This window comes from Dunckerocampus dactyliophorus, chromosome 5 (genome assembly GCF_027744805.1).
Source record: "Dunckerocampus dactyliophorus isolate RoL2022-P2 chromosome 5, RoL_Ddac_1.1, whole genome shotgun sequence".
Taxonomy (NCBI): Eukaryota; Metazoa; Chordata; class Actinopteri; order Syngnathiformes; family Syngnathidae; genus Dunckerocampus; species Dunckerocampus dactyliophorus.
In genome coordinates this window covers 4,971,618-4,993,987 of record NC_072823.1, presented here as the reverse complement: position 1 = coordinate 4,993,987, position 22,370 = coordinate 4,971,618, and the positions used below count along the sequence as shown (strand labels likewise).

The following is a 22,370-nucleotide window of genomic DNA, read 5'->3' as shown; positions in this document are numbered from 1 at the left end:
TTTTTGTAAACGACATTGCATGTGAGGGAGGAATGATCCATGTGACTGTACAAATCCTCTTCCCATAACACCATGATACACTTCAGAATGGAAAAGCAAAACTGGCATTTTCTCAAATTACCTTGAAACCTTTTTTAAAAGCCATGAACCACAAGAGGTTTTGCTTTTACTGTTCATTTCTATGAAATCTTGTGAAGGGATTGAGGGATGAGCTGAATAAAAAGAACAACAACAAACGAACCATTGGTCAGTCAAACCAATGTTAGGCCAAGGGTGTCCAAAGTGCGGCTCGGGGGACATTTGCTGGCTACGGCTGGTTGTTTTCTTTTTATTGGACCGAGGCACATTCTAAAAATATAATTTAACAAGAAAAATAACAAAACAACAGCAAAAATTGAAGAATTTGCAATATTTTTTCAAGAATTAAGTCAAAATATTAAGAAAAAAAATTGGAATCTGACAAGAAAAGGTGGTATTTGTACAAGAATGTTGTAATATTATAGCGATCTAATTTATCTTATTTATTATGTATTGTGTCAAGTTCCGGCCAGGTTTTTCCAGAGAGATTATCACATCGCTGTTTGACGTGTGTGGTAAAAGGCAGTGCGCTAGCATGAATTAACTTGAGACAAATGTGCACATTAGCACTCAATAAGTCATCCAAACTTACCTTCATGCATTCCCACATAGTATCAGCATTTGAGACCAAATATGAGGTGAAAGAAAAATGCTAAAAATACAGTAGTAGTCCATCTGTGCAGCATGAGATAAAGTTAGCACACGCGCAGTGGACATGCGTCAAGTGAGACGGATGTAACAGAGAGAATCAGAACAGAGAGACACTTTTCAAAATAAAACATTAAAAAAAATGAAATAATGGAAATAATTTTTTCTTTCTGTGCGGCCCGGTACCAAATGACCCACGGCCCGGGTGTTGGGGACCACTGGCATACAAGGTACCTGTTGGACACCGCTGTGATAGCATCACTGTCTAAGGCTGTACACAATATGTGTTTGTTCAACAACTTACTCACATATCTAGTGTTTTGAAGACAAGCAATAAGTAACAACATTAACAAGACAGAAAGAGTGTTAAGTAAGTTAATTAAGTTAGCGTGAATGTGATAGCCACTTCTAGCTCGACCGTGATCAAGCTAGCTACTGCCAGCGAGGCAGTGCAGACGGGTAAGAGACACCAGAAAGTGGAATGAGATTGAAACGTGAACGATCACACACGCTCGCATAGATAGGCTTTGCATGGGACAAGCTGTCGTCAATGGACTACTCATTTTACGGACTATTTTTTATTTGCACGATAATAAAGAACACAGTGAATGTCAACACAACACGCGACATGACAGACAGGCGTTTCCGGTGCATGTTTATCAAAATTAATTGTTTTCAAACTCATTGTGTGGCTTTTATTTTGTAGTGGCAGACCGCCACCATCAGTTACATGTAGCGTAAACCCTGGAAATGAAAAACAACAGGTGTAATTTTACAAGAACAATTACTAAAATATTATCAAAATATTAAAAGAAAAAAGTTATATCCTAATGAGAAAAAAAGTTGCAATTTTACGAGAATAAGTTTATGATATTATGAAAAAAAAACAATGTCATAGTCGCATAGAGTTGACATATTAAAAAAAACATGTTATTTAAAAAAAAAGTCATAATATGAGAAACAAACAAAACAAAATAAAAATGGAAATTCTGAAAATTTCGTTTTGGGGAAAAAGATATAATAGTATTGGAATAAAATAAAAAATATTACGGGAATGAAGTCATAATATTACAAAAGAAAATCCACAAAGATTACTTAAGCAGAAAGTTTAAATATTTCGGGTTTTTTAATTTTTTTTAAAAACAACAGAATGCAAAATGGGGGGAAAAAGAGCAAAGACCAAAGTTTCTTTTTCAACAATATCACAAAGCTGAAATGCAGTTTTTTTGTTTTTTTTATTGTTCTGTGTGCGTTATACGAGCAAAAATATGTCATGTGTTTCTTGACTGGATGCATGAGTAGTATATGTGCAGTTGAAAAATAAGCCACGGTATTTTTTTTGAGCAACAATTAAGGCCAGATTCAATATTTCATAATAAAAAATAAAATTGAAAATAATTTAATAAAAAAAGTTATGAAATAAATCGGTTAATTAAAAAAATTACATAATTATGATAATTCATGAAATACGTCAAGCCTAGTAGCCTCGTGGTTAGCAAGTCAGCCGCACGCTCAGGAGATTCGGGTTCGTATCGCCGTTGGAACATCTCAATCTGGAGTTTGCATGTTCTCCCCCTGCGAGCGTGGGTTTTCTCCGGTTACTCCGGCTTCCTCCCACATTCCAAAAATATGCATGTTAGTTAATTGGAGGCTCTAAATTGTCCACAGGTGTAAATGTGAGTGTGAATGGTTGTTTGTCTACAGCAGGGGTCACCAACGTTTTTCCTCGTGAGAGCTACTTTTACAAAATGAAAATGGCCAAGAGCTACTCATTCTTGTAACATTTCTTTTCAGAGCTTATTTTAAACCCAAACAAAGCGAATATGCTTGTTTTACCAGAAGATTAACAAAATGCTGGTGTCCACAACTCACACTTTGTATTTCAGAATGCATTTCTTTCTGCTGTTCTTTCATTATTAACTGAAAACCTGAATGAAAAGCAGGCTTGCGGGCACCTCATGTGGTCGTGGGGGGCTACCTGGTGACCCCTGGTCTATAGGGTATGTGCCCTGCGATTGGCTGGTGACCAGTCCAGGGTGTACCCCGCCTCTCAATGTCAGGTGGGATAAGCTACAGCATAGAAAATGGATGAATTGATGTTTTATTGTGTCCTTACAGACATTGGTTTATGTTTTTGTGTGCAGGAATAGGGGGTATATGGCTTCAGATCAAATGTTTTAATGGAAAGTTAAACATTTTGTGAAGTTAAACACAGTCAGACTCTCATCAAGGCACATTGTAAGGTTGGATGACTTTGGTGTGGCAGAACTTGCACAGAACCCTCATGTCAAACCCATCAAATACTTTTTAGGGATCGTGAGCCAGCAGTCTCATTGACTTCTGACCACACAAATGTTCTTCTGGATCAACTGAATGGATACAAATTCCCGCACAGAAACACTCAAAATTCTTGTAAAGTCCTTCCAGAAGAGTGGAAAAGGAGTTTCTACTCCATATTTTTCTTTGATTTCTAAACGTGACGTCATGACGAAGCGTCCCAGTATTTATTTAAACATACAACTGTTTGTATTATGGATACATGACGCCCTCTAGTGGCTGAATAAGCCATTACAAGTAGGAAAACAATGGAAAAAAAGACAATCCAATCCAGTACCAACTGTACTACCGGAACAATATGTACAAAGCACGCGATAAGAACAGATGTATAGACTTCAGCACAGAAAAGACTTCACAGTCATAAAATCTATTATACTGATTCAAACTTGATGCAGTCTGTCAACAAATCAAGTTATATATACATTTTTGCTCATGTGTAATACCTCAGGAAAGAAAATATATTTTGACACCATTAATATATAATGAATAATGTCTTAAAATAATAACATGACAATCGAAATGATTATACATATATAATTATAAATTATAGTACAAATCCATGATTCAAATGTAAGTGTCTCTGTTGGCACTGTATGTACAAGCAAATCCTCAAAAATGGGATGTGGATGTGGTGTGACCACTTAAAGAGCAGCTCCAATGATAACGTGCGGAGGCTCTGCGTGTCTTTGCGTCTGGATCGGTTCTTCAGTGGTCACGTTCGCTCCACATCCATCAGGACCTTTAGGCACACAAGGTGGGCAGAATGGTACATAATGGATCCATGACAAAGACGAAAAGTAAGAACTGAGTCCAAAAGGAAGATCATAGACTTCTCCACTCTCCAGTGTGTTGCTGGCGCTGTCCTCGTGGGCTTTGTTCCAGGCCAGGATGCCTCGTTCCTGCTTTGTTCCTGTAAGATAGATATACGCGCGTCAAATGCGAGAAACCATCAGTCTTGCCTGAAGCAGCAGAAGAAATAATTTGTTTGTTTGCTGCAGGGCTCCCCATGCAGTTTATGCATCAAAATAATCAATAAAAGCTGAATCGAGGCAGTTGGATTCTTCTTGTTAATTGAAGATGTTTCACCTCCAGTGTGGAGTCTCTAGATTGATTGTTTCTAGATTGATGTAAATGGCATATTTCACACCTGTTACGAACCTTTGGTCTTCCCTACATAGAATTTGGATATTTGATGACCTCAAAAGGAACGACCCTTTGTTTTGAGATGCAAACTCCAAACTGAACATGAACTGCTGACTATGGACTCGAAGAAACTGCTCTCCTATGTTGTGCCATGTTTTTATATAAGGGCTGCTTGGTCTCTCCAATGTAGGGGTCATGCATAAACAATCTAGCAGAGTTTGCTTCCTGGGTTGTTGCCTTTGGGGTGTACATTAGCTTTTGTCTACCCCAAAGATTGTCTCATTCCACCGGAAGAGCGGCGAGTAATGAGCTGTTTTGCCACCAGACAGGCGAACAACTGTTATGTAGGATGGTCTTTTATCTATAAAGAACAGGGTGCCTTTTGTTTGTTATCGCTTTGTATGTATTGTATTGTATTGTATGTACTTTATTTGTCATGTACAAGTGCAAATATGCAGCATGACTTATCCAAAACAGAGCGGAACATATTCCAATCCTAACAGCACCTCGCCTTCTTGTCTGTGCTGTTCGCTTGCTACACCGCCATGTTTATGGGTGACTTCGTCAAACCTGAGCAGGAGGGGAAGGACATCAAGTGGAGAATTAACGTGCCTTCCGTCCGACACACAGCTGCAGATATCCGCTGGAGAAGAGCGCGCCATAAAGAGAGAGACAGCGTCTCGCCGCTGTTGCTCACGTTGTGTTGCAAACGGCCCCTTTTCAAGTTTGAGTTTTTTTAAATTCCACAATGTTTTATCATTCAGATTTTGTTTAACTTTTTCCGCATTGAAAAAACTAGATGCAGACTTCTAGAAAACTAAAAGTAAACTTATTAAATACTGACACACACATTGAGAAATAATAAATATTTCACACAAAAATCATTCTTGCTGACACCAATATTGTCACGTTACGCAGGACAGGAGTCAGTACTTGTCAGTACCTGTCCTGCGCCATTATTTTGGCGAGCGGTGCTTCTGGCGTGGTGGATGGGACAGCCGCTCCACGCCTGGTGGCCGCAGCTGCGGCCAATCCTCATTAGCGGCAGTTAAAAGACCAGCGCGGCGCATTCGATGGCGCTGGTTCATTGCCATTGTCATTGCATTTCATATGTGTCGCCTCCAAGTCAGTGCTGTCACCTGAACGATCACTTACCTGGGTTCTACCGGTTGTATTTACTTTCCACAGAGCTTTTTTCTCTGTCGCCTTTTGTTCATTACCTTTTTGCACTATTAAAAGAACCTTTATTTTTTCCAAGCCATTGCCTCTTCTCTGCATACTGGGGGTCAAGCTACCAACAGCGTCAGCTGCATCGTGACAAATATTGTGCAACTTAGTAATATACTGTATATACGCCAACACAATCAGTGAATGATATTTTATTTTCCATCAATCAGCAAAGCAGATTACATCAAACAATGCATATTTAATACAAATATGTGCCGTACATAATGTGCTAATAAAGAGTATTACCTGGAATTGTGTTGTCTAATACGAAGCCAAAGAAGCCTCCAACAAACATACTGGTTGTAAAAAGAACCTGCAGCAACTGGTCTACCTCTGCCACACCTGCACACAATGACACCAAGACAACAAAACTGCTCAAGTAATCAACAGTCATCATTTGTAACTTGCTTTCAAACATGGTCATAAGTATACCTGTAGAAATAACTGTCGGGTTCTTTACTATCCAGTTAGGTATGACCAGACCCGAGAACATGGAGAAACCAAAAACGAAGATGTTGCGAGATGAATTTAAATCTGCATACTAAAAGTAAAAAAACATCAAAATCCAGACAGAACAAAATAGTACAGGCAAAAGTTTCCATACACCTTTTATTATATGTTTGACTGGGTTTGTTTGCCTACAGAAGCAGGAGCTTTGACACTCATCCGGCCTCAAAACTTGCAGCGACGTGAACACGTGCTAATGTATGTTCGGAAGTTGGTATTGGAATTACAACAAGCAAGCAGTGTGGATTACGTAGACACGGCTTGAAGAAACGCCTTCTCTAGCCTGCTAGCTCACCTGACAACCAGGCTAAAGACTACACCTTGTCTCCGATTCCATCTGTTCATTGATCATCTGACATTATCATTCATTAGTGGTGATTACCTATACATTTTATACTTGAAATGCATTTAATAAGTGTGTGAGACATATTTAGGGCTTAAGCCTGGTTTGTGAGTAAACAATGGTAATTGAAGGGAGATAGGGAAGGTTCTGCGATTGAAAAGCAGTCGTAACAGACCGACATCAACATTACTCGCAGTATCTTGTAATGGCATATCACATGCTTTTAGTATAAATGCGGTGGAGTGCTCACCTGGAGAGTTGAAATTCCTGCTGCAGAAATGACCCCGAACATAACCATGAACATCCCCCCAATGACGGGGGATGGGATGGTGGAAAATATGGCTCCCACTTTGCCGAACACACCCATGACTATCAAGAAGACGCCCCCAGCGACAATCACCATGCGACTTCCAACCTGCAGCAATGAAGGAAAGAAATTTTGTGGCCCCTCATTCAATCGGAGGTTGGCCAAAGCACAGGTTTCTCAATAATGCCTTCCTTAGATTACCTTTGTGATGCCAAGGGCTCCTATATTCTCACTGTATGAGGTGGTACCATTTCCTGTCCCCCATGCTCCAGCCAGCAAACACCCCAGCCCCTCAATTCCAATCCCCCTGTTGATGGCATGTTTAGGCGGAGGCGGAGCCCCTGACAGCCTGGCGCACGCATGGTAGTCCCCAACAGACTCTATCATGGAGGAAATCACACCTGCCAAAATGCCAACCACCCCTGCCAGGCTCACAGTGGGCAACCCCCATTGGCCTAAGTGAACAGAAAGGGTCTTGGTATGCATAACATGGAATCATTAGCCTGTTTTGAATGTATTAACATCTTTTTACCAGGATAGGGGAACAAGATCCAGGGGGCTTTACCCACTACATCTCCCTTTATGTCAGTACGAGCCAAGTAACCATACTGGCCTGGATCAGAGGGAAGGGCATTAAAGGTAGTTAAAATGTAGCAGAGCAGCCAGGACAAGGCGATTCCAAGCAGGACCTAAAGGGATGAACAAAACATCAGTGTTACTTTTAAGAGGCCCAGAGAGCAAATGTGCTTTCATGTATTTTTTTTATGCTTTTTCAACATACAGGGAGAATCTGGAAGACGTAAACACGGCAGGAGTGTAATTTTTTATCCTTGCTGTATGTTGGGAAAGGTATGGGAATATGGCGAAGGTACTGTGAGAAAACGATGATCAGTATAGTGGTCCTAAAAGACAGAAGTAGAAAATTCACAATATAGTTGATCAGATGACACGTTTGCAAAATATAAAGCTAATTATGGTTCTTGGAAGCTTTTAACAGGATGTGCTGCTGTTCTTGTGAGGGTATTGCAGCTTTACAACATACAAGACTGTAGTTCAAGGAACATTTGAAACATGTAGTAGATTTATAATATTATATATGGACACTCCTGATCAAATTTTTAAGAAAAAGTTTTACGAACAAATTCTTCAGAACCACAAAATTGCCCGTTTCGAATTTGCACGACAACACCAAGCATGGGAGATTGAAAGGTGGCTGAACTTTTATTCTCTGATGAGAGCAAATATAACCTTGGCGGTCCTGATGGCCTCCAATGTTACTGGCCTGACAAGGAGATCCCACCTGAGATGTTTTCCACACGGCACAGTGGAGGGGACGCCACCATGATGTGGGGTGCTTTTTCCTTAAATGGAACAATGGAGCTAGAGGTTGTTCAGGGGCGTCAAATGGCGGTGTGGAGATCTTGCAGGGGGCATCCTTCATGACTGAAGGACCTCATCTGTGTGATAATGACTGGGCGTTTCAACAGGACGACGCTGCAGTTCACAATGCCTGCCTGACACAAAGACTTCTTCCAAAGGAATAACCTCACGGTTTTGGACCATCTTGTGTGTACCCCTGATCCAATTGAGAAAATGTGGGGATGGATGGCAAGGGAAGTTTACAAAACTGGACAAATCAGTGGCTGCCCACAGTGAAACCATCACCACCTGGAGCAACATTCCCACCAGCCTCTTGGAAACGCTGTCATCCAGCATGCCCAAACCAATTTTTGAGGTGATGAACAAGAATGGTGCAGCTACACATTACTCCTTTTTTGAACATTTGATTTCTATTTTAGGGTGATTTCTGGGTTAGGGAGGTGTTTGCATGGTAAATTCTTGCAATTTTTTAAATGGTCTTAAAATTTTCATCAGGAGTGTATTTAGTGCTTGTTTCTAGGTTTGTTGACATTTCCACCCAGTTCCACCACTTAGAGCCATGTTATCAGTGCAATCTAAAATTAATCACGATTTAGAGATAAACAAAACCAAGCAAGATGATATCAAGTGCAAAAGTCCATAAAAGACTTATACTTACAAGGCAGAAATGCCCCAGTGGTTTCCAGCACTTGTGCCAGCAGAGTCAAAAAGGGACAGTCCAATGAGAGAGATGGTGGGTGCGATGGTGAGAGGTCCAATGAAGCGCATGAAGATGCCAATCAGACCAGAAAATCCAACAACCACCTGGAAGAGCGAGCCCACCATAATGGACCCCTGGAGCTGGAGAAAAACATGATGGATGCACACATTTATATCCTACCATCGCCCCATTGCTTAAATAAAAAGAAAAACAAATACCGTAATTTCCAGTGTATAAGACACACCGTTTTTTAAGCCACACCCACCAAATTTAGAGAGAAAACATGATTTGTACATATACTGTATAAGCCGCACCGGACTATAAGCCGCAAATGTCCATGTCATAAAATGGCATATTGTGGCACGTACGGGTCTGTGAGGACCAGGCAGCTCTATATTTGACAGGAGCCAATCATGAGCAGTGAGAAAACTCACAACGAGCTTATCAACCCATCGGAAATCACAGGACATCATGACTCAATATAACAGTCTGACTCATAGTGTCATCTTAGATAGAAGGCAAAAATCATCACACAGCAACTTAACCCTCAAGACAAGTTTAATATTAAAAAAAAAAACAGCCATCTTAACTTCTTCCCATTATGCATTATTCCCAGCAGAGCAGATTGGCTTACGGTTGCCATGGGTGCCCGGCAGCCATGGCAGCTCAGCTCCAGAGGGAGCTCATGAGCACTATTTCTTGACTTCTGATTTCAGTGTAAGTATGCAAGTAAATAATGAAATACATAATAATATCAAGAGGTGATTATACTGTACATTTATGTGGTTTTACAGTTACAGGCAGCCTTTTGAGGGCAACCATAACTGCAATGTCGCCCACGGTGAAAACAACTTTGACACCTCTGAACTACAGTATACACGCTGATTTGTGGTGATTTGAAAGCCGTATTGTCCCCAGTTTACTTACCGCTCTCATCCTGCTCTGCCACACCTCTATGAATTCACTAGAGGACGTGTTGACGAGTGTTGCGTTCTGTGTCCAGGCGGGACATGTCCACTCTGGCATGGACAGCATCGCCATGGACGGCGCCAGCAATGTGAATGTCCCACCTTGAAGAATTGGTAGGCTGGAAACCGACAAGAGAAAACAGGAAGGGGAGTAGGGAGGAAATAATGTTAGCTAACATGATTCATGTCCCATCAGGGTGATGGGACATATCAGGTATGTATTTTTTTCCGCAAAAAATAAATGTCATTCAGCCTAAGTCGGTAATAATTTATAAATACATGATAATAAAGCTTTTTTTTTTTTTACAGTGTACATACAGCTTACCATGGTGCAAGATGGTGGCACCCTGTTCCACAATCAAGCTTCCACAGTCAGGTCTCTTAAAATTCATTACGAATGCTCACTAACACAAACAAATTTGTAATTTGTGAGAGATGAGCCTTTTGTGGACATAGAAAAAGTTTTCAATCTTTGAGTTCAGTACGCGAAAAATAGGAGCATGAACAAAAGTGTTGCATTTATGTTTTTGTTGAGTGTACAGTATATGATTGTAAATCTGTGGGAATTACAACAGGCAAGCACTGAGGCTTATGTAGATGCGGCTTGGAGAAACACCTGAGAAGCAGGGGAGCAGCGTTCTCCAGCCTGTGGGAGAGGGAGGCGGCGCTACAACAGAGGGAAGTGCGGTGGTAGCGCTAGTCTGATAACCAGGCTAAAAGCCAGACCGTGTTCATCTTTCATTATCATTCATTAGTGGTGAGTACCTGTGCATTTTATACTTTAAAATGTGTTTAATAAGTTTGAGGCATATTTAGGGCTTAAACCTGGAGTGTGTCACGAGTGAACAATGGCAATTGAAGAGAGAACCGGAAGGTTCTGGCGCTGAATCTAAGTTATTTACAACAGTCACTTCTATTGCAAATGTTGATCTGAAATTGGATGAGAATGTCTATGACAAGCTAGCAAAAGGGTTACTTGTGTTACTTGTGTTTTTTCACCATTTGTGAGGGTCTCGTAGCGTAAACAAGTAGCGGGGATTTACTGTACAGCTGTATGGTTCGCATTGCACAGAGAATGTAGACCAATGGTGTCCAAGTTTTTTTATTATTCCAAGGCACATAACCTGATGTTGTAATATTATCAGAAAAAATAGCATCATATAGTATAAAGTTGAATTATAAAAGAAAGATGTTATTTTTTTAAAATTGTAATATCATGAAAAACAAACAAAACAACTCATAGTTTTTGGAAAATTGGGTTGTGAAAAATTTATAATGTTACAAGAATAAAGTCAAAATGTTATGGGAATAAAGTTGTAATGACGAGAACAAAATTTACAAGACGAAAGTTAAAAGGAAGAACGAAGAACAACACCAGAAATGAAATAAACAGCTGTGGTTTTACAAGAATAAAGATGGAAAAGGCCGTATTCTAATGAGAAAAAAAGTTATAAAGCCCTAATATTACCAGGAAAAAGAATGTCATTTTACTAGCATAGAGCGGAAACATTGAAGAAAAAAATATGTTTAAAAAAATATGAAACAAACTAAAGGTATGATTTTTTTTTTAATTAGGTTGGGAAAAAATGTTAGAATATTATGGGAGTATGGGAGTAATGTCAAAATATTATGAGAGGAAAATTTACAAAGAAAGTTGAAATATTTGAAAAAATTAAAACGCAATAGCAAAAATGGGGGAAAGACAGCAAAGACCAAATAAAATGCATTTTCACCCATATCACAAGGCTGAGATGCGTTTTCGCCTTGAAATCTAAATAAATTCTTAACATTCTACACGTGTTGGTTTAGAAAACATCAAAGCGGCCTTTGCGTCCTTTCATATTTCAGTATGTGGCCCTCACTGGAACAAGTTTGGACACCCCTGATGTAGACTTAGAATTATCTTGACCATGTTATGGACATGGCTTTCAAAACACGTGCAAGGTGACACTTCGTCATACCCATAATAGGCCAGTCAGATCAACAAGTAGGCATGCACCGCCTCCGAAGGGTCATAGACGACCACAATTGACAGTATCCTATCAGGGATGCATCAACTCTTCATGATACTCTGTATGTACAGGCACCAATATAACGCTCTTCTCAATTTACAGTGTACAGTTTCTTATGAAGAAATATTTAAGAAAAGATGTCTAATTTGAAGAAATAGATACAATATTTCATATAGGCTGAGCTCTTGAGCAATGCTCCATTTCCAACGACAATCCGTAAACTCCAGGTGGCAACTCTCTAACGGAGTTCAAATGCTCTCCCATCATAATCATCATTTGAATTATCATAGCAACAGTTGTGTCCAAATCATACTGAGTCATCACATATTTCAATAAAAACTGTTGGGAGAGTAACTTGCTTTCGTTCCCAAAAATAACACAATAAAATGTGTGCTGTTTTAGTTTCTACCAGCTTGTGCTGTGAAACATTTTTCATAGCTGAGTTCCCAGGAATTTGGGGGAAGACAAGAAAGCATCAGTGGCCCTGAGCCAATGGAATGTGGATTTAGCAAGAACAAGATTCCATAGATAATAAGTTGGAAGGGCTTTCTCCTAATCCCGCTCTGACACCAATATTCAGCATGACTGAGAATGCACAAGCACAAATTCAAATTTACTAAACCTGCTTGGAATTCATGGCTTTCCAAAACAAAAGCAGTCACTTCAAAAACAATCACCGCATTGCAGTTAGACTGCTTGAATTATGCCATCATCCCGCCGACAGGCCTTTCTAATATTTTATACCTCTCATAACTAAATGAGGTGATGAAATATTGATATATACAAAAAATCAGACTTTATTTTTGTATTTATTTATAACAAAACATTTTACAATTTTTGTTAAATTTATTTTTCTTTATTTTAGTAATATTAGTACATTAATCTAGTAATATAATGTAATATAAATAACATTAGTAATAATATAATGTAATATAACATTAATAAAAATATAGTATTCAGTGTTCCGTCGTTTATCGCGGGGGAAAAGTTTCCAAAATAGCCGGCAATAAGTGAAATCCACGAAGTAGCCAATTATATTTTTTTATAATTATTATATATGTTTTAAGGGTGCAAAACCCCTCACCGTACACTTTAGACACTTTTCCCAGACAGGCATTAATATTTTCTCACATTTCTCTCTTGTTTAAACACTCTCAAAGTTAAAATTTTATTTGAATTTTAATGATCAACCTCCTAGGTTGGACACAAGAAATTATTAAGTGACTCACGCGTATTTCACTCTGACGGTGCCTCGTCGTAATGGCGCCGTTCGGCTGTAGTGTTTTTGTATCCTTGTTAAAACATATTTCTCCTGTTATCATATTTTCCTCACACGGTTAGCTTCTTCTGTTTCTTCTATTGTTTACTGTATTGGCAGTTCGCAAGCAGCTCACACAGTTAGCTAGTTTGCTAGCCATGACCACAATAAGAGACTGCACCAACGACATGGTGAAACGGTCTACAGCCAATCAGGAAGCAGAAGACAAAGTGCTGTGCAGACAGAAGAGAGAGAATAGAGAGACACCGCCTACACTACAACTACAACACTCAACTTCCCACAATGCAATTGTCATGTGCTGCTTTGCTGTCCTCTGCTTGTAAGCAGCGCTTTCTGTATCGTTCTTGTCTTGTTTTCTTGAGTTGTCTTGCAGTTTTGAGTTGTACTTTTTGTATTTTGTATGAACTGTTCCTTAATACATTTTTGTTACACGGACTTCTGCTCTCTGCATCTTGGGGTTCTACTTTGTGACAGCAATTGTTCTTAAAGGGCCAGGCTCGGCCTGTAACAGCGTTCATATGCTGTGTGTATATATATAAACAAAAAAAAGCACTCAAATTGCACCAAAAAAAAATTAGCGAAACAGCAAGTCCACGAAAGGTGAACCGCAAGGGAGCGAGGGAACACTTTAATATGTAATAATAAAGTATCTAGGCAGAAAATACTTTTTTTTTGGCACACATTGTGTTTTTCATGAAATTTATAAACATTTTTAAATCTGTAGTATTACAAGGTTTGATTTTGTTCTTGTAATAATGTGACTTTATTCCTATAATATTGCAACTATTCTGATGGAACATGTACGAGTTTTACATGATACATTTTTAAATGAATTTATAACTTGTGAGAAAAAAACTTCTCAAAATATTGCATTTTTTCCTTATAATATTGCAACATTATTCTTGTAAGACTTTGACTTTTTCCAGTGTTTCCATAGTGTTTATATAGAAATATTAATATCCAATTTTTTGTAGTTGACATTCCTCCTCTTAAAATTGTGCTCTGAAATAGTTTTTCACATGTACAATTGAGTGTATTTATGTTTAAAAAGATGTCATACATGTATTTTTAAAGCTATTTTTATATAAAAATGAATGTGTTTTATAAAAGTGGGTCACGACCAGGATGACACCAGTTGAGAACCCCTGCTTTAGACGACACCTTCTGACTGTGTGTTTCTTTTTTTCAAATGCAGTATTTTTTATACAGCTATCGTACATGCCTGCTGCACTGAAAACTGGTTTGGGGTTTCCAATTGAGGAAGGATATTTTCAGCAAGTTGCCCAAAAACAGTTTTTCTACTTCATCCACTGCATTGCATTACTTCTCCTACAATAAGAATCTTACTAAAGTTTTCAGAGGCTCAATCGCAAGCAGCAACACTGTTAATCCCGCTTAACTGCTCTTTTTTTGTGGGCCGAACAGAGCTGCTGCAACAAGGGAATTTGGGTATGCATAATAGGATGATTGTGCCTTACTCATGTGTTGCGTGTTTATGTACACACAAGGCTAAACAAGTACTGGCAACATCTCGTACTATAAACAGGACAGCTGAAGTGCACAGTCACAACAACACTCATCCAAATTAACGAAAGTTAGCTTCAGTATGACTTTAGCCGATTCATTTATGTAATTTTCCACTAGATGGTGATGTTTTCTTTTCTGTTTCCACCCCCCTTTTAATTCTTTAATATTTTCTTTCACATTTTTTGCCCTCTGATCCATAGTCTTGCCGATCTGATCCGGTACCGAATTATTTTTGTTTAATTTTTTGTAATGATAAGCTTTTGTTACAAACATGAATTTGTGGAATTTAATATGATTATGAAAATACCTCTTCAAAGCATTAAAAATAATTTGCGGAAAATTGCGGAATTTACTTTTTTGTTACACAGGATGAACAACAATATTGTTGGGCTTTTGTAACAAACCTCTGTGCGTCAGATCCCTAATCCAATAATGAACAGCTCCAAATCAACTGAAAATTGGAAATCAAGCTAAAAGGTAGCGCACATGTCTGAAAATGTATTTGCCTAACGCTAGTCTCTTTAATAGTAGCGGAACATTTGAATCACACTTTAACTGCGTTACTATGAGCCATGAAGGGTTGCATTCAAAGACCCCACGTAACTTAAGTCAAATTCACAAGTTTTGAGTGTAGATGTATTTTCTGGGATTTCCAAGCATAAATTAATGCATCTACTTACTGTTTTTGTTGTCCTTCTGTTTATTTAGAGCACACATACACACATAATAAAAACATTCTGATTATCGGAGTGTTAGTGAATGCATCTCGCTGTCGTCTGGTGACAATGACTGACTAGAGACGTGTTTGTGAGTTGGAGATACATACTGGATATGGTGTTGGAAGTAAACTGGTATTGATGCATTCAGGTCAGATTAGAGTTATTAATGAGTGGAAGACGTGATTGTGGTGCCACACATGTTGTTATTTATGTTTTCGTCACCTGTTTACTGAAATGTGAGAATGGCTTTCGTGGAGGTGGCGACCTTGATTTCCGACTTCGCAACTGGAACGCCGCTACCGCGGCAGTGACGTCATTCCCGGCTTTGACTTCTGACTTCGGAGGCAAATGGAACGCACCATTAGTCCAGTTATTCCCAACCACCGTGCGGCATGAGAAATGATCGAGTGTGTCCAATTTCACTTCATTGGTCCAAAAACGATTATTTATGTACAAAAACAGTTTTTTTGCTCATCTCTGTTTAAGAGTGGTGATCCCGCACAGTCCAGCCCTGCACACAAACATCTCCACTGATTGAGAGTCAAGCATGCTAGCCAGTTGGCTAAAAGCCCAGGCGTCCAACCCATTAATTAACCCAATCATTATTTTGGTACATACAGTATACTTGGTGTTAAATTTTAGTTTGTTGTGTGCCGTGAGATGTAAGATATGTGCCTCTGCCCAATATTACACTGATTTAGTCCAACTTACCGGATGCCAAAGGTGACTTGGAGCAGAGTGCAGATACCAGACACGAAGAAGATGGTGCTGATGAGGTAACTCTGCGTGAGGCCGTCATGTTGAAGACACAAGCCTTGTGAAAGAATCAGCGGGATTGCAATGATCCCTCCGAATGCTGTCAAGCAGTGCTAAGGAAACAGGAAGAATGAAAGAATAGAATTATATCATTTTAGAGTCAGAGTTTTAAAAGTTCATTTGGTTCATTTTTTTGAAAGCCAATTGTAAATTTGTAAATGATGTTTATAGTTCATGGCGCCACCCACGATGAACTCGCTCTCGCTGTTCAGTCACATTTCCGGGAGTACTATCACTGAGGTAAACAGACATGGCGGTGTAGAGGACGGAGGATGTTTACAGTGATTATAGCAAAGATTTTTAGTTTTCGAGGAGAAAAGAAGAAAGAAACATTTGGAGATGGGATAGAGAACTTGCAGAACATGGACTTAAGCCTTAAAACATGGAGATGAAGATTGGTTTTTTCTTTCATTTTTTCAGCCATTTTTCTTTCACCTCATATTTGGTCTCAAATGCTGATACTATGTGGGAATGCATGAAGGTAACTTTTGTAAGTGCTAATGTGCACATTTGTCTGAAGTTAATTCATGCTAGCGCACTGCCTTTTACCACAGACGTCAAACAGCGATGTAATAATCTCTCTGGAAAAACTTGACTGGAACTTGAACTGGTGGATGGTGGGTCGGCATTCATTTTGTGCTTTTAATTTGATGTTATTCATGTCTTAGGTTTACACAATACATAATAAATAAGATAAATTAGATTGCTATAATGTACGATCTCAAGTAGTTTGAAGTCATCAGACTAAAGTCTGAGTCACTTCCCGAGTGAGTGACGCCTGAGTCCAAGTTGAGTTGCAAGTCTACGGTTATATTGTCAAGTCAAGTCTGAAGTAATGAAAAATGTGACTCGAGTCCAGGTCACATGACTGGAGTCCACACCTCTGGTCAAACACGAAATTAATTCAACTTAAACAGTCATAAGTGAGCAGAAAACTAAAAAAATATGCTCCAGAAAAGCAGGTTTTCTGGTTCTGGTTTTCTGAGGTGAGGTGCCATGCTTTGAAAACCCCTGCTTGAGAGAACACTGAAGCAGCAGAATAGAAGGGACACTTATAGAAGCTAATAGAGACAAAGCTGAACACATAACACACCCACTTTTTGACTCGGTGTAACTGAAACAAATTCCACAATTAGGTTCACGTGTATAGACTCAAGCAAGTTTAACCAACCATGAAGAAGATCAACCTCAGGTGACATGACCCATCATGTGATAAATAATAGTAATAGGGTTACACAAGTCTGCGAAAAATGTGATTAATGATTTTCTTGCTTAGAATTGAGATCACAATTCTATGAGATACATTTTTTTTCTCGCACGCACACGCCGTGCTTTTTTTTATTGTTGTCATTATTATTAGACTCCTTATTGTCATGTTCTGCTTTAAAGAAACTTTCAGTGGCGGTTTCTGTCGTTCTTCATCGCAGATCCCGGAAGAACAGTTGATGGAAGACATTCTTCGAAGAAATTAATAGAAAGACATTCATGCACGCAATAAAGACAGGTCAAAAGAAAAGTCAATTAACCATGGCAGCGTAGCCAACTCGCCCTGGCTCACGGGGCTCGCTGGAGGATGGGGAAGCAAGGAGGAAGTGTCTCATTTAGAAATTCAATTATTGCGTTTTTTAGTGCAGCCTATACGGTAACACCTGTATTGTTGTTTATAGCAATTATGTCCAGGTACATTTTGCTATGTACGTACCTGAATACCAAGAAGGATGCACAAGTACCAAGGCGGTACATCTGTTACGCAGTAGGCCAGCTTGCTGTGCTCATCGTCCACAAAGGTGTCAACTTCTTCTTCATGTTGTGTGTCTCGTAGGTCACAGAAATGCCCTTCAAGCTTCAATGCAGTCAGAAACATATTTTTGAAATATACTGTATTTATAATGGCAAAATTGTTTCTTTTGTAAGACCACAACAAAGTCAACACAATGTTAAGTATAGACTCAATAATGATGAACTTCAAAGTAATGTGGTTCTATTTTGTTGATGTTTTTGTGACTATATAGCATAAGAGTGGTTATCTTGAATGCACACTGCAGGATGAGACTGTTAAGATCAATATCAGTCATATTTACAGCAAGCCATACATTGTTTTATTGTTGTCAGTTGGACTTTGTGTAACCCTGATTGATTTTATGACTAAATAGTTTGATGTTTATCTGTCTTAAAGAATGATTTCTAGCTTGCATCAGCGACAAGGTATTTATTTGTGTGCTTGATATTACAGGTCATTTTACAGCAAGACAACTCATAACATACTCATGATTGACGTTTACAAAATAGATATACCTTTTTAGATTAGAAAATCGATTAATTCACAATGAATAACCCATTTAATGTTTCTGAAAGCATTGTACTGTCATATCCAACAATGCATTATGGTAGTTTAATCGGTATTCCCCATGGAAAATAAAATAAATCTTGTACTCACTGCAAATGCGTAGTTGTCAAGCCCATTGCTTTCCTTTTCTGGAGCCATGTCAACTTCAGGTGGCTTTCTGAGTCACAAAGATATGAAAAAAATAGATAAAGACTGAGAAAACATCCGACGGAAAGGCACCGCAGCACAGCTAGGGTGAAATGGAGCACTGGGAGGGTGAGGAGGTAGGAGAGGGAGGCGAAGGGCATTGAACGAGGCAGCAGCAGAGCAGAGTTCAAACATGGGACTGCTGTGCTTGACGATTGAAATGCGTCGCACCCGCAGCTCATGTGAAGCCAATTACAACAGTAACAGCAGCTGACCCGCCCACCACTGGCAGCCGAGGACACACTCACTCAGACAGCATCCATTTGTTTCCGTCATTCAATTAGGAGACAGGAATCTTTCATAAGTCATTGCATACCCCCCATCTTTCGCCCTTACAATTACAGTGTACTCAGAGTGTACTCATTTCATAAACTAAATATGCTTGCATGATTGCATTCTATACACTCATCTGACATACTAAACTTAACTTAAATTTACCTGGCTGACATAGATTGACAAGTATTGACAGACGCGTGTAAGTGTATTAGTATGATTACCTAAGTGAACCTAAGCTTACCAAAGCTGTTCACTATGCGAGTAGTGAAATAAAGGCTTTCACACTAATATCCATGTAAAACAATGCGAGCATTTATAACCCGCAAGGCATGCTGGGTAACTGGTTCTGTTGGGGAAGTGTGTGCAAGGGCTTCTATTACAATACCTGCGTAGTCTCTTTGGTACAGTAATCCCGTGTTTATCGCAGTTAATTGGTTCCAGACTCGACCATGATTAGTGAATTTCCACAAAGTAGGACGACCTTGAAAATATAATTTTTAACATTATTAGAGCCCTGTGGACATGAAATAACACCCCTGTAGTCGCCTTTACGCTCATATTACCCAATGTGGTAGATATAATGAGAATAAATAAGCCATTTATTTAAGACATAAGCCAAATAAGACTTATGCTCGTGTTTTACTGTAAATGTGTTCCCTAGAAGAGCTGAGTGAGCGGCGGACAGGAAGTGACGTCGGGGGTTTAGAGTTGAGTTTCAGCTTTGCATGGGTAACAACTGTAGAGTAGCCGTGTTTTACTGTGCCTGTTGTGTCATTCAAACCTGCAATAAAAGCCTGTTGTTCCGGCGACCAAGTCAGGTGATTGTGTGTGTCACCGAACATTACAGTAACATCACTGACACCGAGTGATCAGTGTAGAACATACATAGCATCAACGTCTTTGAATACGTCTTTTGAATGCCATATTTGTATTTTAGTTGTGGGGTGTCCAAACGTTATCCAGCGAGGGCCACATACTAAAAAGCGAAAGGGCACAAGGGCCATTTTAATATTTTGTAAAGCAACACATGTAGATGTGCTAAGAAGTTACATATATTATTTTTAAAAAACGCATCTCAGCTTTGTGATATCGATGAAAAAGCCTATTATTGGTATGAAATTTGGCCTTTGCTCTTTTTTTCCCCATATATACTGTCGTTTTTTTAATGCTCCAAATATTTAAAATGTATTGTTAAATAATCTTTGTATATGTTTTTCTTGTAATATTGTGACTTTATTCCCCTAATATTTTGACTTTTTTCAAATAATATAATAACTTTTTCTCCAACCTAATTAAAAAAAAATTACAACTTTATTTAGTTTTCTTTGATTCTCATAATATTACAAGTTATGACTTTACATATTTTTTTCTGTAATATTTAAACTCTATGCCGCTAAAATTATATATATTTTTTCATAATATTACAACTTTATTCTCGTAAAATTTAGACTTTTTTTCACTATGAATGTGAATATGAATATATTAATAAAGTATTAATATATATATATATATATTAATATATGTATAATATTCTTCTCATAATTATGATTTTATTCTACTTTATTAAAATTACACCTTTGTTGTCTCGTTTTTTTCATATTCCGACTTTGTAAAAAAAACACCTATAATATTTCAACTTTGTGCTCATAACATTACGTTATTTTTCCTCATCATGTGTTGCTCTCCTAACATTATGACTTTTTTTCGTCACATTATAACATTTTCCTCTTGATATTTTGACTTTATTCTTATAAAAGTACTAATAATTTTTCCATTTTTGCTGTTTTTGTTGTTTTTTTTAAGTTTTCTTGTGATTTATATTTTTAGAATCTGCCACGGGCCTTATACTTTCTATATTTTACGCGTATTTGTCTCATGCATATACATGCCTATTCACACAATGTAAGTACAGTATACGTTGCTGCTTATGACACTCTAAGCTCAGTGGCCACTAATCTTCGAGAACAACCTGTTTGAAACCTCGGAATGGCGATGCACTGTTGATCAATTGTTATGAGGGTTCTTGTGATGTGAAGAGCTTGATGAAGAAGCAACATGTTTTGGGCAGTCAAAAGTCTTCATAGCTAACGCATGCTGCCAAACTATCACATGATACAGAGAAACCATTAAGGTTAACTTAGTTTCCTTATGTGCACCACGCTAAATTATATTCAATTGCTTTATTGGTCTGATAGCAGTCCACATCTCTTCAGTTACTGTACAAAATCCTTCCAAATCTAGAATTTAGGTCAAACCAACACACACAAAAGAAGTTGCTACTTGACAGCAGATTATGTTTAAACACAAATTGGTAAGAAATAGAAGCTTGTCACACTCTTCCGTCTTCTTACGCATTTATTCAGACATGTGACTCAAGTCATTTGGTCTCTGAAACGTGCTACAAAGGTTTTCTGAGCTAATTGCCCTGACGTTCCACATCCTGTAGAAAGAGCATCATATGTTACACACGGCCTTGGGAAATGAAGCTCACGTGAAGGGAGCATGATGACCTTAGTGAACACTCATTCTTCTGCACTGCATGTGACTGTGCGCTGTTTGTGTGTGTCACAGTCGATGCCACGCAGTGACTTGATTATGTATTATTCTACCACATGTATTATTATACCACATCCGTCAACGTATTTCTCTTCACACAGGGGCAGAAATGTTAGAAAGATAGGAATGATGCTTTACTTCAAATGAGCATGAACCAGGAAGAGAAACAGGAAGTGGGGAAGTGATAAAAGGTGACACAGAAGCTGAAACAGCGAAGATCGACAACAACAAACAAAGCATAAAAGAATAAAACAGTCGTCTGCATCCTGAAATACAGTAGAAACACCCACTAGCGGTGTGTCCGATTGAGTGTGTGCGTGTTCGTCATTAGGTCGTCCACCATTTTGCCTTGCAGGTGGCATTTTTCAGGGATTTGTGGCGTACCTGAAGAAACTCCTCCCAGGGAATTGGCCCGATCACCACAGCATGACAGTGAAGGAACCATAACAGTGAACAACACAGCATGACAAGGAAGGAACCACCACGACAGTAAGTAAACCATGACACTGCAGCCATCGTGGCATTGAATGCACCATGCTGAAAACTGTTACCACAAAACACGTTTTTATACTTATAGTTTTACATGAATAAAGCAATTCTAAAAGCATTTGAAAGGCGAATTGCAACATCCGTTGGCTCTAATTTGGGTTAAGGAGGTGAAAAACAGAAAGATGGTTGATCTCACTGCCACACTGTGTCTTTGATAGATCATTCATCATTTATATATGCATTTTAAATTGTTTTCTGCATGTAAAAGTATCATTTTGAAACTATAAAAATCTGTTTTGTGTTAACAGTTTTGGCTTTCTGGATTATTCATTGGATTTACGTTATTTGCTGTGGGAAAAACTGATTCGGTTAACGTATTTTTTGGTTAGAGTTGGACCTTCTGGAACCAATTAACGACACTAAAAAAGTTTCCAGTAAATGCCAGAGTGAATATACCACAGTTGTGCACGAATCATGACAGCGAACACACCACTACAGTGAACTCCACCATAACAGTGAAAGAAC

General features: G+C 38.7%; 1 long non-coding RNA gene across 1 annotated transcript; it reads left to right on the top strand.

The window, feature by feature from the left end:
• Positions 1-1,725: 1,725 nt before the first annotated feature.
• LOC129181772 (uncharacterized) lies at positions 1,726-15,383 on the top strand. The gene is made up of 3 exons (XR_008570496.1): positions 1,726-9,852; positions 9,948-10,014; positions 10,214-15,383. It is a non-coding gene; the product is annotated as an uncharacterized LOC129181772 (long non-coding RNA).
• Positions 15,384-22,370: the final 6,987 nt, after the last annotated feature.